This window comes from Notamacropus eugenii, chromosome 5 (assembly GCF_028372415.1).
Source record: "Notamacropus eugenii isolate mMacEug1 chromosome 5, mMacEug1.pri_v2, whole genome shotgun sequence".
NCBI classification, from domain to species: domain Eukaryota; kingdom Metazoa; phylum Chordata; class Mammalia; order Diprotodontia; family Macropodidae; genus Notamacropus; species Notamacropus eugenii.
Window position 1 is genome coordinate 144,361,815 of NC_092876.1, and position 14,130 is coordinate 144,375,944.

General features: G+C 37.3%; 1 protein-coding gene across 2 annotated transcripts in view; it reads left to right on the forward strand.

Moving 5' to 3' along the window:
• Positions 1-13,830: 13,830 nt before the first annotated feature.
• Positions 13,831-14,130, forward strand: part of RDX (radixin) — an 87,132-nt gene continuing 86,832 nt past the window's right edge. Inside the window, exon 1 of one of the 2 annotated variants that reach the window (XM_072611171.1) lies at positions 13,831-13,928. The gene's annotated coding sequence lies outside the window, so the exon portion shown is untranslated. Of the gene's footprint in view, positions 13,929-13,975; positions 14,055-14,130 lie in introns of those variants that run through there. The other variant, XM_072611174.1, reaches the window with a different exon arrangement.

Below are 14,130 nucleotides of genomic sequence, written 5' to 3' on the forward strand. Positions count from 1 at the left end.
TGTTTTAACAATGTATCACAATGAGAAACATTATAGTCAGAGTCATTTCTATCAACTGCAACTATTTATTTCACCTCAATTCTGGAAACACAGTTCCACTATTTAACTGTCTCAGAAATGTATCTTCAGGCTTTCTGAAAGGTAACAGGTAACTTGTTCAGTCTCTAAGAAAAGTTCTGTTGTTAATTTTCTGGGCGCATCACATTCTTCCCCCAGTCATGAGAGTTAATAGTCTTTAATGACAGTTAAACTCTAACTCTCTCCAAGATTCCAGTCTTTCTTAATAGTTAGGATTTGGATAGGTAAGCAGAAAAGTGAGTGCATGGGAAGCAGAAAACAAGGGAAAGCAATAGGCAGTAAAGAAATTAGTCTTACTAGAGCAGAGAGGGCATGTTGCTGAGTAATAAAATTGGATAATTCTCTACACTACCAAGGCCATTTTCTGCACTGCATTTTTCTTTGTCCTCTTTTCTGTTTTTCCTAACTAAAATGCCCTCCCTTCTCTTTTTGTCTACCTATCCAAATCCTATTTATTCTTCAAGGCTCCATGCAAATTCCACCTTCTCCACAAAACCTTCTCTAATCATATTATGTCAAGTTCCACTGACTTCTACTTTTTCTAGACTATTGTTTTGTAGTGAATGCTACACAACTTCACATTTATTTTCTCATTGTCTAGTGCAAACTGGTCTTGTTTACCCAACAGAATAGAGGGCTGGAGGAATATTTTCTGTTTCAATTCAAATCAATTCAACTCATATCAACAAAAACTTTTTCAGCCTCAAATTCTTTTGTACTTCTGTATCTCCCACTGTGCCCAGGATAGTGGTAGGATCAGGGTGGGGAACCTGCAGCCTCAAGGTCACATGTGTCCCTATAGCTCCTCAAGTGTGGCCCTTTGACTGAATCCAAACTTCACAGAACAAATCCCCTTAATAAAAAGATTTGTTCTGTAAAATTTGGACTGAGTCAAATGGCTGCACTCAAGGACCTTGAAAGGTAGCTGCAGGCTCCCAAACCCCATCTAGGTGCTCATTCACTGTTGTCATCTATTCTACCAAATATGATCTTCTATTTTTATTAACAATGAATAAATAGATGAATGAAAATGCATGTATTAAGTCCTTACTATGTGCCAGTCACTGTGCTAAACACTAGAAATACAAATATTAAAAAAGAGAAAGTCCCTGTTCTATTTTATTAGAAGAAAACAACATACATAGGAGAGAGGTAAAGGAAGTATTGTTCTTTCACAGTATAAAATGGAGTGGGATAGATGAGGAGAGTCTGGCTGGATGTCTGGATTGGATGTGAAGGTGAAGCATAGTCTGATATCCAGGGTCAGACAGTTGCTATAGTGTGCTAAGTGGGCTAAATTATATAAACTCAATCATCAATCAACTTCTCTGGGGAAAGAGATCTGAATGAGTGATTAACCTCCCTAGAGAGCATAGATTCAGAAAGATTTAGGTATGGAGGTCCAGGTCTAAGGAAGAATGGAGTACTGTAAAAACCAGCTCTAGTGGAGAGGAGGAGGTTAGAAGGTGTGTGTGTGTGTGTGTGTGTGTGTGTGTGTGTGTGTGTGTGTGTGTGTGTGTGTGTGTGTGTGTGTGCGCGCGCGTGTGTGTGTGTGTGTTTATGCTTTTATCTGACAAAATTAATATGTTATCAAAGGAAATTTCAGTTGCCCTAACTTAATAAAAACACCTATTATTTATACAAAAATTCAAAGTGTACAAAGCATTTCCCTCATAAAAAAATCCCCATATGATAGGCAGTGCACATATTATTATTCCCATTTTTATAGTTGAGGAAAGTGAAATTCAGAGACTTGCCAGAGATTCTTAGGTCTCTGTTTTAGAGGCAGACATGGTAGCCTTATTCCAAATACCCAGGTATCCTGACTCCAAATTAGTGTATATTTCATTATACCAGTTTGCCTCCTGAGGTTAACCTAAAGAGTCAGTATCAAAGTGTATTCACTAAGAACCCACTAACTCCATAAGTGCTTTTATTGAATAGTTCCCTACTGGACATTATACAGGATAGGCCAGGGATCAAAATTATTGACCCAAAGTAGGAATGCAAAAAGAAAGGGGTGGAGGTAGAGTGAAAGAGAAAAAAGAAACTAAAAATGAGTTACCTGGCATGGATTTCCAAAGTTTAAAAAAAATAATTATGAATGAAAATAACATGGTGATAAATCAGCACTACTATATCTCAGCCCACTTTGTTCATTTGTTCATTTAAATGTAATTTCCCTTTCATTTTCTTTGTATCATTTTCATAGCTTGATTTAGAAAACAATTCCCCAGCATTGTATATTACACAGAATGAGTGTTTAATGTATTTTGCACCAAATCATTGTATTCAATCGAATAACATTGTAGTAAATTAAGCATTTATTGCAGCTTTTGGATAATCTTTGCTGAAGTGTAGAACAGGACCATAGTCTTTGGCAGAATTAGGTGCATTACTCAACAGGTTCTTAATACGTGTATGTTGACAGGAAATGAAATTAGGTTTACAAATGAGCATAGAATTGATAATTCGTATGGTATTATATGTTTAATTTTCATATATGCATACACCTATAGGATAATCCATTTTCAAAATGACTTTATTTTATACTTCCTCAAAACTTTCTCATCCTTTAGATTCTAAGTGTTTATTCTGTCTTCCTCACTGCTCTTTTGCTATCTCCTCTTCTTCCTCCCACCCCCTATTTGCATTGCAGTACAGCCCATGGTGAACTTCCCAGTCTTTAAATTCCCATAGGATTTATATTATTTTTTGAGAGGTGGTATATGAGCAGAGCCTTAAAGGAAGCTAGGGATACTAAGAATTAGAAGATAACATGAGAGGGGTGAGGGGAGAGACCATACAAAGGGAAGGGGTAAGTGATGGGATACTGAGTTCAGGAAACAACAAAGATTGATATTTTGGCTGTAACACATAGTGCATGAAGGGGAATGATGTACAATAAGTCTGAAAAGATAGGAAGGGTCCATATTGGGAAGGGTAGGCCTGAGATGGATGGGGATGAATAAATGAGGAGTGGGAGCATGGTAATAGATTTTTTGCTTAGGAAGTAAATGATTCTGTGTCACCAGGATAAGGGGAGGAAGAGACAGGAGTTTGCAAGCTATAATGCAAATACATAGTATTGTTTGATTTTTAAGGGTCCTGTGATAGAGTTACTTCTTTCTCAAGCACCAGGGAAGAAGTGAGATTTGACCTAGTGTCAGTGACCTGACTCCTAGACAAGGTACTGAAGACAAGAACTTTGTGTTTGAGACCCTTTGTCTTGAGCAGTCATGAAGAGGAAGGAGCCTAATATCTGATGCTCTGGTCCTAAGATGCTTCTGGTCCAGCTTTGTAGAGTTAATCAGTGAATCAGGCCTGAATAGCTACAGATTCTAGTGCAGAAGGTTATGAGTGGAGTATGGGGGGAGAAGAGGATAAGGAATCTACTTACTGATGATGGAAAGACCATAGTCCTGGATGGCCTTTGGTGGCTCATATCAGAGATATTTGCTCTCCTTTGTTTCATTGTCTTTTTTGTTGATGGGAGGACACATGTCCTTCATCTCCTCTATATCACAGCAGCTGAAAGGGGGCTGCAAGATGGTCATGGTTTTGTTGGGGGAGGGGAGGGTTCTTACTCAGGTACATTTAGTTGGTCATGTCACAAGTAGATAGATACTAAGGATGGTATAGCAAATCTAATAGGGTAAATAAGCAGAGTATAGATGCTTCCAGAAAACATAAGAATAGAGCTAATTTCTAGAATAGAAGCACTGTGTTACAAGTTCAACTTTCAAGTCTCAGGTTTTATGGACTGTCACACTAGATTTTTTGCCCAAAGTATGATATAATGAAATTTTGAAAAATATACCTTTATTTTTTCTAAATTTATTAATTTATTTGTTTTCAGTTTTCAATAATCACTTCCATGTTACAAATTTTCTCCCCCTTCTTCCCCCTTCCTTCCCCAAGATGGCATGAAATTTTGTATGGGTTCTACACATTTTCACTTTAGTCATGTTACATAGAAGAATTAAAATGAATGGGAGAAACCATGAGGAAAAACAAAACAAACCAACACATAACAAAGGAGAAAATAGTCTGTTTCATTCTGTGTTCTGACTCCATAGTTCTTTCTCTGGATGTGGATGCATGAGTCGTTTGGAAATGTTTTATATCCTTGCTTTGCTGTGAATGGTCAAGTCTATCAAAAACACGTCTTTAAAAGTAGAAAACTGGTTTGTTTTATTTAGCATACATTTTTGACTTTTAACCAATTTTAAGATTTGAAAGTTATCAGAAATCTGTTATGGGAAACATGGGAATGAAGCATTCTATCAGAATGCTTTTGATATTCCTCCAAATTTATTGTTCTCATGAGTTTTAGAGTTGGTTTATATCCTCCTACTAACAACTTCCTCCTTGGACCTTTAGTTGTCATGGAATCTCTGATGCCCAAGTAGCAGAGCCAGGATTACTGACTTGGCAGTTACAGCCACTACTTCATTTAATACTCTTAAATATAGTTTATCTGACCTGGTGACTTGAAGTCATTGAGAGCAATTAAGTTTCCATCTTACTATCTCTTCACTTGTCTTGGATTTCTGTTCCATCAACCATTTTTGCTTTGTCTCCCCCTCACCATCCAGTTACCCTTCAGACTCTAAGGACTTCACCCTCATGATGGTTGCCCTTTCACCCTAGAACTTCCCTTGGCATTTATTTGGGAGTTTCTTACCCTGCAATATCTCTCCATCTGACTCATTCCCTCACATTGGTGAGTTCTTTCTGCTTCCTCCATTTTGGGGATGGACCCAACATGGACATGCTCCATTCCTGTCCCAGAAGTGCTTCTGGCTCTCTGGACTTGGCCACTCTGTCTTTGCCTGGTACCTCTCCCTATCCTCCTTCCAGTTGCCTTTGTGTGTTGTCAAGTCTCCTTCCATTAGAATGTAATCTCCTTGAAGTCAGGAATTGTCTTTCTTTTTGCTTATATTTGTACCACCAATGCATGGCATACTATGTACACAATACATGTCTGTTACCCACCTACTAAGCTACTTACCTTTTCAGTCCAAAGATTATTCTCCTTGGTATAAAATGTGCAAGGAACATAAGATTTATGTAGTTTTTTCTTCTCCTTGCCATCCATTCCATCTATCAAGCAGTATATCTTTCTTTTCTTTGATCTTCTTGTTCCTAGCATAGATGAAAATCCAGTTTTTATTGTTCTTGTTATTCACAGCTTCTGTTCATTCTGAGCTTTAGAGGCTCTTATGCTATTACTCCCCATCTTTTGCATTCCTCTTCAATTACCTGCCCACACTCCTATCTCCTATACATCTTAAAACTGCGTTGATTATGTGTACCTATCTACCACTTTAGACAATTCCTTTTCTTCCTCAATGGAGTTATTTGCATTTGTTCTCCGAGGATCATTCCTGAAAGCTTCCTATCTCCCTTAGATTCATTTCCTTTATATACTTTTAGGTCACAAAATGTCACGTCTCTTGTCTTTCTTTGAAGTCATTGAAATAAGTTCTTCCATGAGAAATTAAAGATATCTATAATCATATGAAAAAATGCTCTAAATCACTATTGATTAGAGAGATGCAAATCAAAACAGCTCTGAGGTACCACATCACACCTATAAGATTGGCAAACATGACAGAACAAGAAAATGATAAATGCTGGAGAGGATGTGGGAGAGTTGGAACACTAATTCATTGTTGGTGGAGCTGCGAGCGCATCCAACCATTCTGGAGAGCAATTTGGAACTATGCCCAAAGGGCTACAAAAATGTGCATACCCTTTGACCCAGCAATATCGCTACTAGGACTACATCCCCAAGAGATCATAAAAATGGGAAAGGGTCCCACACGTACAAAAATATTTATAGCAGCACTCTATGTAGTTGCCAAAAACTGGAAGTCAAGGGGATGTCCATCAATTGGGGAATGGCTGAATAAATTATGGTATATGAATGTAATGGAGTACTATTGTGCCATAAGAAATGATGAACAAGAAGACTTCAGAGAGGCCTGGAAGGACTTATATGACCTGATGCTGAGTGAAAGGAGCAGAACCAGGAGAACTTTGTGCACAGCAATGACCACAGTGTTGGAATTTTGTAATAACGCAAAAACATCTTATAAAAAAAAAAAATCCCAAAGGTGGTTCTCAAGGCAAAATGCCTTCCACACTCAGAGAAAGAAATATGGAAGTCATTCACAAAATGTAGCAGATCATGTTTGTGTATGTGTATGTGTTTGTGTATCATGTTTTGATTTGTTATATGATTTCTTTCATTTATTTTAGTCTGACTACATAGCATGACTATAGTGAAAATATACTCAATAGGAAAGTATATGTAGAACCTATACAGAATTGTATGCAGTCGTGGGGAGGGAGGGGGGTAGTGGGGGGTAGGTGTGGGGGGGATAAAATCTCAATTGTATGGCAGTGATTGTTAAACATTAAAAAATAATAAAAAAAACAAAAACAAAACAAAACAAAACAAAACAAAAATAAGTTCTTCCATGACCTAGATTCACATCAGACTATACCTCGATTTCCTCTCCTTATTTAGGACAAATTCTTAATGCAGTGGTTGCTCCCTCCAAATCATTTCTATTTCAGTCACCAATTATTCCATATTGGTCAGAATAAAACTAGAATAGCAGTTCCCCTCAAGTCCATTAAATTTAACAAGAATTTTAAAATATCAATTATTTGCCAGGAATTGTACTAGGTGCTAAGGATACAAAGGCAAAATGAAACAGTCCCTTCTCTCAAGTAGTTTACATTGTTATACAGGGAAACAGCATGTATACACAAGTAAATATAAAATATATACACATTAATTTCTGGGCTTAGGTCACAGGTCTAATATGAAGGGATGATATCTTTAGAACTTAGAAGTCATCTAACTCAATTTGGGGATTTTTGTAGATAAAAAATTAGGTTGAAAATTTAAGTTCCTTTCCCAAAGATACATATGGAATAAATGGCAAATCCACAATTGGAACCCAGGTTCCCTGACTACACACACATTACTCTTTATATTGTGCCATACTGACTTCCCAAATATCTGCGGGGTTGGCTGCTTAGTGACTAAACTATCTAAAGAATGAATGTCCCTGGAGGGCAGGGACTCTTGTTTTGGTATGCCCAGTGACTGTGCACAGTGATTGGTACATGGTAGGCATTTGATAAATATATGTTGTTGAGTGGAATTGAACAATTTCATTTAATTTTGTGTTATACTAGCCACATAGAAATAAAAATTTCACAAGTATTTTACCAATCATTCTTTCCCAGAGAGGCACAAAGATAGTAAAATAAAATTAATCCTGACACTGTCACTATTTACCCTAAAGTGAGTGACCATTTGTAAGACTGTTTAGATGGAGAGTTTGAACTAAACTGAACCTTCAGCTAAAAATCAGAGTACAATGTTCTAATTTGTGAACTTACTCAAAGTTTTATTGTATTGTATTTTTAAAATCTCATAAACTATCTTGAATCACAGTGAAATTCATATTTTTTAAAACTATTGAACTGGAACATTACAAAACTTCTCAAACCTAACTGGAGTCCCTGGCTTAAACACATATTCTTTTAAATTATTTTTGCTTAGTATTATCTTGATTTTTTTTTTAAAAACAAAATTAATCTAAGAAATATTTCATTATATATAGCCAGTTTTTTGACTATTGAAGAAATATAGGAAAATGCTTAAAAAAAATTCTGTGATAAATGCAAAAGCAAAACAATGCATTTATTAATTCTGTGCCCATTTGGAACTGAGGCAATGGACTTTATGCATTTTTAAACAATTAAATCCCTTAGTATCAGTCTGAGATAGATACAGATGTCGCAATACTCTCCACCATCAGATTGCTATTGAGAATGAACCACAGAGTATAAATAAACTGTATCCACTTAGTAGCTTGGTGGAACTAGTTAAAAATGCTAGCCCTTTGGACTTCTAATTTAGTCCTTTTTCTGTCAGGCATATTGACTCCACCAAAATTTTATTGCTGAGCTAACTTTGTTGGGAGCTAACATAACACGTGAAGAATTATACACTTAAATAATTAGATCTTTGATAACTAGAGAATAACATAGAAACAGAACTGAGATTTCCTTACTCCCTGTCTACTACATTCTATCTCCATTGACTACAATGAAAATTTATAGCTTTATATCGCCAATTAAATTTGCTTTACTATGTATACCAAAGAGATTACATATTATGAATTATGTACCTAGGTAAATTGATAAGATAAGGAGAAGGGTGTGTGGCAAATAAAAAACGCTATTTGTTAACAGAATGCTATTTGTCTTCATTCTGTTGGCTAATACTGATGTAATCTGCATGCTCCCATTTCTTTTATTTTGTGCTTTTATAAAAACATGATTTTAATACTAATTGTAGGAAGTCTTCATTTCCATTAGAAAAGTACTTTCTATTTGTATCTCACACACTTTAGGTTTGTGTATTTAAAAAGTAGTAGTGGGTAAAATTTTAGCAGGAAAAGAATGTTCTTAGTGTATTATGGTAGTTGAGATTTCTCTTAAGATCTGATAGCAAAAAAAGATCTCTGGTCATTAATAAGCTGCGTTTTCAAAAGAAGCAATTGGAAACAGGGCAATTCAATTATTTGAGAGTTACATATATATTGTTGGAATACTAGTGTTATCTCTTTGGTCTATAAAAATGGAAAGAACTATTTGATGGAATATTTCTGTTTTTCTTTCCCCTTTTCCAAAGTTGTATTGGTACCCTTTGTTTTTTATACCATAATCATTTTCTGACTATAGTCCACACCTACCCCTGTAGAAACCTCCCTTGTAACAAAAAAAAAACCAAAACAAAAAACAGTTAAATGGGCAGGTACTTTATGAAACTTTCTGATCTAGTAGTCTCTACATTTTTACACAGGGCAGAAAGTGTTTCATCATCTATCCTTTGGGATTAAGTTTGGTCCTTGTATTTAATCTGTGATCAGATGCATTTAAGGGTTATTTTCATTTACATACTTTAGTCATTGTGTATATTTCTCTTCTATATCTTCTTTCATTATTACATGAATTCATGGCTCCTGGTACAAAGTAAGTGGTAATAAATGCTTTTTAACTGTGTGTTTATATTATATGTTTTCTCATGTTTCTCTGCATTTTTTATTTTTCCCCCAATAATTTCATATAGGACAATTTGTTCAGCATTTACCCAATTGATGGGCACCCACTTTCTTTCCAGGGTTCTTTTTATTTTCAGTTACTACAAAAAAGACTTACTTGTCATATTATGATACATAATATCTTTGTTGTTTCCATTATTGTCACTTTGGACGCTTTGTCAGACCAAAAGCCTTTTGAGCTTTTCTTGGCAATGATAGTGGGGTGGTTTACCATTTCCTTCTCTAGCTCATTTTACAGAGGAGGAAGATGAGTCAAAGTGGATTAAGTGACATCCTCAGGGTCATACAGCTAAGTATGTGTCTAATGCTAGATTTGAACTGATGAAGATGAATCTTTCTGATACCAGGCCCCACTCTCTATCCACTTCACCACTTAGCTGTCTTTGATCTACTTGTAACTGCTATGTACCTAGGAGTGGAGGATTACTGTATTAAAAGATACCTTTAATTGTTCCCTCTATCTCTAAATTTTAATCTATATATTGACTCTACTCCTACAAGCATTTGCAGGTCTCCCTATCCATTAAAAAGAAATCTTCACTTTATCCTAACATTTTCTCAAACTATATGTTTCAGCTCCCTTTCACAGTCAAACTCTAGACAAAGTTTTTTACAATCATTGCCTATACTTCCTCTCATCCCACTCACTTTTCAATTTCTAATCTGGCTTCCAACCTTAAATCTTAACTATTCTTGGTGACCTCCTTGGTTCCCATGACTTCAACAATCTTCTTGAGACAGATAACATTTAGATCTGTTCATCCAAATCTTTATCTTTCCCCTAAACTCTAGTCCCACCTCACCAATCCCCTGAACAGCTTGTGATTCTATGAGAAGATAAATTTTGAATTATCTAAAACAAAATTTATTATCTTCGTCCAAAGTTTCTTTTTTCTGTTGAGGGTACTATTATCTTTCTGCTAGTTTACAACCTTACAGGTGTCTTCATCCTTCAAATGCAAACATTTGTAAAGTTTGCCCAATTTACCATTTAGTGACTAATGAAGATGTCTGAGTCCCAGCACCTGAACTATGTTCCTAGAACTGGGTTCAGGGAATGCCTATAAACTAGACAAGGACACTGGGTTTGGTCAGAGCCCGAGTCTGGTACTTAGCCTGCACCTTAGGCTGTTTTAAGAGGATTATAGATTTATGACTTGAAGGGATCTTAGAGGCCAATTCTTTCATTTCGCTGATGAAGGAATTGAAGTACAGAGAAGTTAAGTAACTTACTCAGGGTCACAGAGCTAGTGAATGGCTGAGGCAAAATTTGAACTCATGCCTTCCTTATCTTCCATGCCATGCTGCATCTCAACATGACTTTTTGATATATTTGGTTATATTCTTCTTGCTTCAATAATAATGATTAAAGTTTCATGCCTCTGTGGTTGACTCCATTGTGCTAAACTCACCTGATTAAAAGGTATAGCAGGAACGAGAAGTGGGTGGAAACTGTTAGGGGATGGAGCTGAGCCAAAAGACTAATTAGATAAATACACATAGACCTCAATCCTAGACTTAACTAGAAAAGAAGTGAAGCTACAGAACAGTGGTAACCTGCTTTGAAAGAATCTTAGAGAATCTAGAGTTTTTCCAGAATTCTCTCTGGTGTTGAGTGTAGATCTTAATCAACAAGAGTGTAATTGTCAATCCTTTTCCCTTCCTCCCCCCTTTGATGAACAGCATCAGGTAACAAATTAGCAGTGTCCCCTGGTGGTTAAATATGGGGGCTAATCTGCAATTATTATCACCAAGTGTGTGGGTTTTTTTTTTTTTCAAATCTAAGAGATTCACATGGATATACCTAGAATTCTATGTATTTCCTCTAAATTTTTATTTTTAAGGAAAATTTTGTGATTCTTTTGAGAAAAGTTCCTCTCCCTCCCACTTTCTTAGGTTTGTTATTGTTGAAAAATCCCTCTTGAAAGGAAGCACTGTTTCATTCTACCTTTAATTTATGCAAATCTTCTAATTTTATATAAAAACAATATCATTTGCCATTGATTCAGATTGTTTAATTGAAATTTCGATTGTGCTACTATTTTAAATTTATGCCACAGAATTAGCATGGTTGCTTGTTTAAGCATTGATATTTGTTCCATGGCAGTGCACTTTGTGAATGAGATTTACGTTAAAATGAGAAGTATCAGTGTTAAATATCTAAGGATTTTATGTGAAACACATAATTGAATTTAATCACCTTTAAAGGACTTTTGAAACCAAGTATGCCTATTTACACCAAAGACAAAGTTTTGGAAGGCATTAATGAATGATTTGAGTGAAGACTTGGGGAGGCAGATAGTAGTATATACTACCTGGATCAGAGGTTCATTTTAGAATCTCTAGAGAGATAATTCCAGGTAGAGAATACCTGGAAACTGGTCAGTAGACCACCCCCTACATAGGTTAATTATATAGAGGTGATAATTAAGACTCTCCTACAAAGGAAATCTCTGAAGATGCTATGAAATGCACATGTGAGTTGAATTCTGGAAGTACAAAGCAAGCTGTATACAAGTCAGAGCAAAGACTTTCCCTATGGCAAGTTAGGATCCTTCTCAGGAGAGTTGCCTTATCTTTCTAGTGAGGGACCTTTGCCTTATCTTTCTTGTGAGGAACCATTTGAATCTTAAATGGGATATGCTATAGAGACATTACCGTAGTGTCTGGTGATTAAATTGGAGAAATGAAGAAAACTAATGAATAGTCTCAAAGGACAAGTATTCAGTTTCATATGTGGTCTGAACACAGGAATTTAGTATGACAGAAACAGAAATTTTATAAATGCTAGGGAAATGATTTTTCTTTGCAAAGAATTGACAGCAAGCTTATATCAGTTCCTGAATATTTGCCAGCATAAATGATAGAATTCTTCCAAATTCATGCTGCATGTTGAGATCTGGCTTTGGAGAGAGCAGTGAAGCCAGATGGATGATGTCATCCATCCATATTCCAAGTAAACACTGGGCAGGTGCAGTTCCAAGGACTTCTCATTAGACTCAAAAGCATGAAGCAGTGGGTTTGATACAAGCTACTCGATCCAATATAATTATTAGAGGAAAAATCTGATTTCAAAGAGAACTTACAAGTATGTTTTCTAAAATATCTTCATATGTATGGGCTATAAAAGTAAGATAACAGACCATCCCATCATCCACATCCAAAGAAATTATTTCAGGGAAAGCTTGATGAAAAATGTAACACTGGACAAGTGTTCCCCTAGGTGAGACAAAGCTCATGACCAGAGGTCATAGATGTCTCATATAAGTACACTATTATCAGAATGTAGTCAAAGAAGAACATTTTTCTGCTACAAATATGTACTAGTCACTGGTCACAGTCACAGCTGAGAAATTGCAGAATTTGGACTCAAAAGTATGTTTTCTAATTCTAAGTTCAGTGCCATTTCCAGCATATCACACACACACACACACACAAACATGAAAATTAAAGAGTAATAAGAGAACTGGTCATAATTTTGAGACATAATCACTTAAATCTCATAAAAAGATTCCTAATTTAGGGCATACATAATAGAGAACTTGACAATCTTATATTCTGTAATTACTACAGTTAGACACCTAATCTTACATATCCAGATTTGAAAGTATGAAGAAGTATCATACCGTAGAAAGAATCCTGGATAGGGAACTGGCAAAGCCTAGGACTTTAGTTCTGACTGATCACGAACGCTTGAGGTCTTGGGCAAAATCATCTCTCCAGGTCTTTATTTCATCATTTCTAAAATGAAGGGTTTGGACCAGATGATCTGTGAGGTCCTTTCCAGATATAGGCTTGTTGCACTTATATTACACACTCCTTCAATTCCTTACTCTTTTCCCATAGAGTATTCATCTCTAGAGCTAGAGCTGAAGATTAGTGAAAGGCAAGCTAGGCAAGTCACCCAGCGTGCAACAGGTGGAGGTGGGTATAATTTGAAAGGTACATATTTTTTAATTCCTGAAAATTCCATTCTTGATGGTTGACAGGTATACCCTGGGTAATAGTTAAATGTGCCTCTAGCGGACATCAGCACGCAAGGGAGCCAATTTTCGAACGTTTCCTAGGGAGCACCAGTACCACACAATCCCAGTTCTGTTTCGAGCTGGAATCATCGTTGTTTTTACTGTAAACTCTGCTTGTGTCTTGTCCATAGTAGGCCCTTGGTAAACATTTATTGAATGTGGCTGGTCAGACAATGCCTGGCTTTCTACCACCCTTCAGCGTACATTGTACATTGCAAGGACTCCGTAAAGGCGCGCTGTTATCTTGGTTAAAGAAAAAGTCCTCCACGTTAGACCTGCTGGTTGAACTGGGCCTGCCTCCGCAGCTTTTCTGAGTCGTTTTAAACCGATCCAAGCATTTTCAGCTTAGTTTTGCCTCCAGAGCCTCACACCGCTGCATGTGTGTGCCCTCCTCGGACCACAGCCCACAAAAGTGAAACGCTGGCTTTGGCTTGTGTCTCTTCCCCGCGAAAAGGATCGGTTATAGGCTGGGAAGGAAATCTTTAAGCGAGCTCTCGGGAAGGGTCAAAGGCAGTTTAAACTTTCCTGTCCTTGGGGAGGACAGCCGCCCAGCGCCCACTCAGGCCGGCCCGGGGGGCTGCCCCCAGGCATTCCGGAGGGACTTCACTTCCTCGCTCCCGAGGAGGACAAGGACGCAGCTGGGAGGGCTCCCACTCCGCGGGACATCCCGGTAGGCTCCCTCCACTCTCCCCCAGAGAATGATTCCACATATGTCCCCACACGGGGAAGGGGGTGACATCCGGAAGAGGGGCGGGCGGACAGGGAAGAAGACAGGCTTTTCGGCCCGGGCCGCGAGGTGTGCGTGGGTGTGGGGGGGAGGGACCGGACGGTGGCTGGGGGGAGGAGGGGGAAGGTAAAGGGTGGGGGCGGCA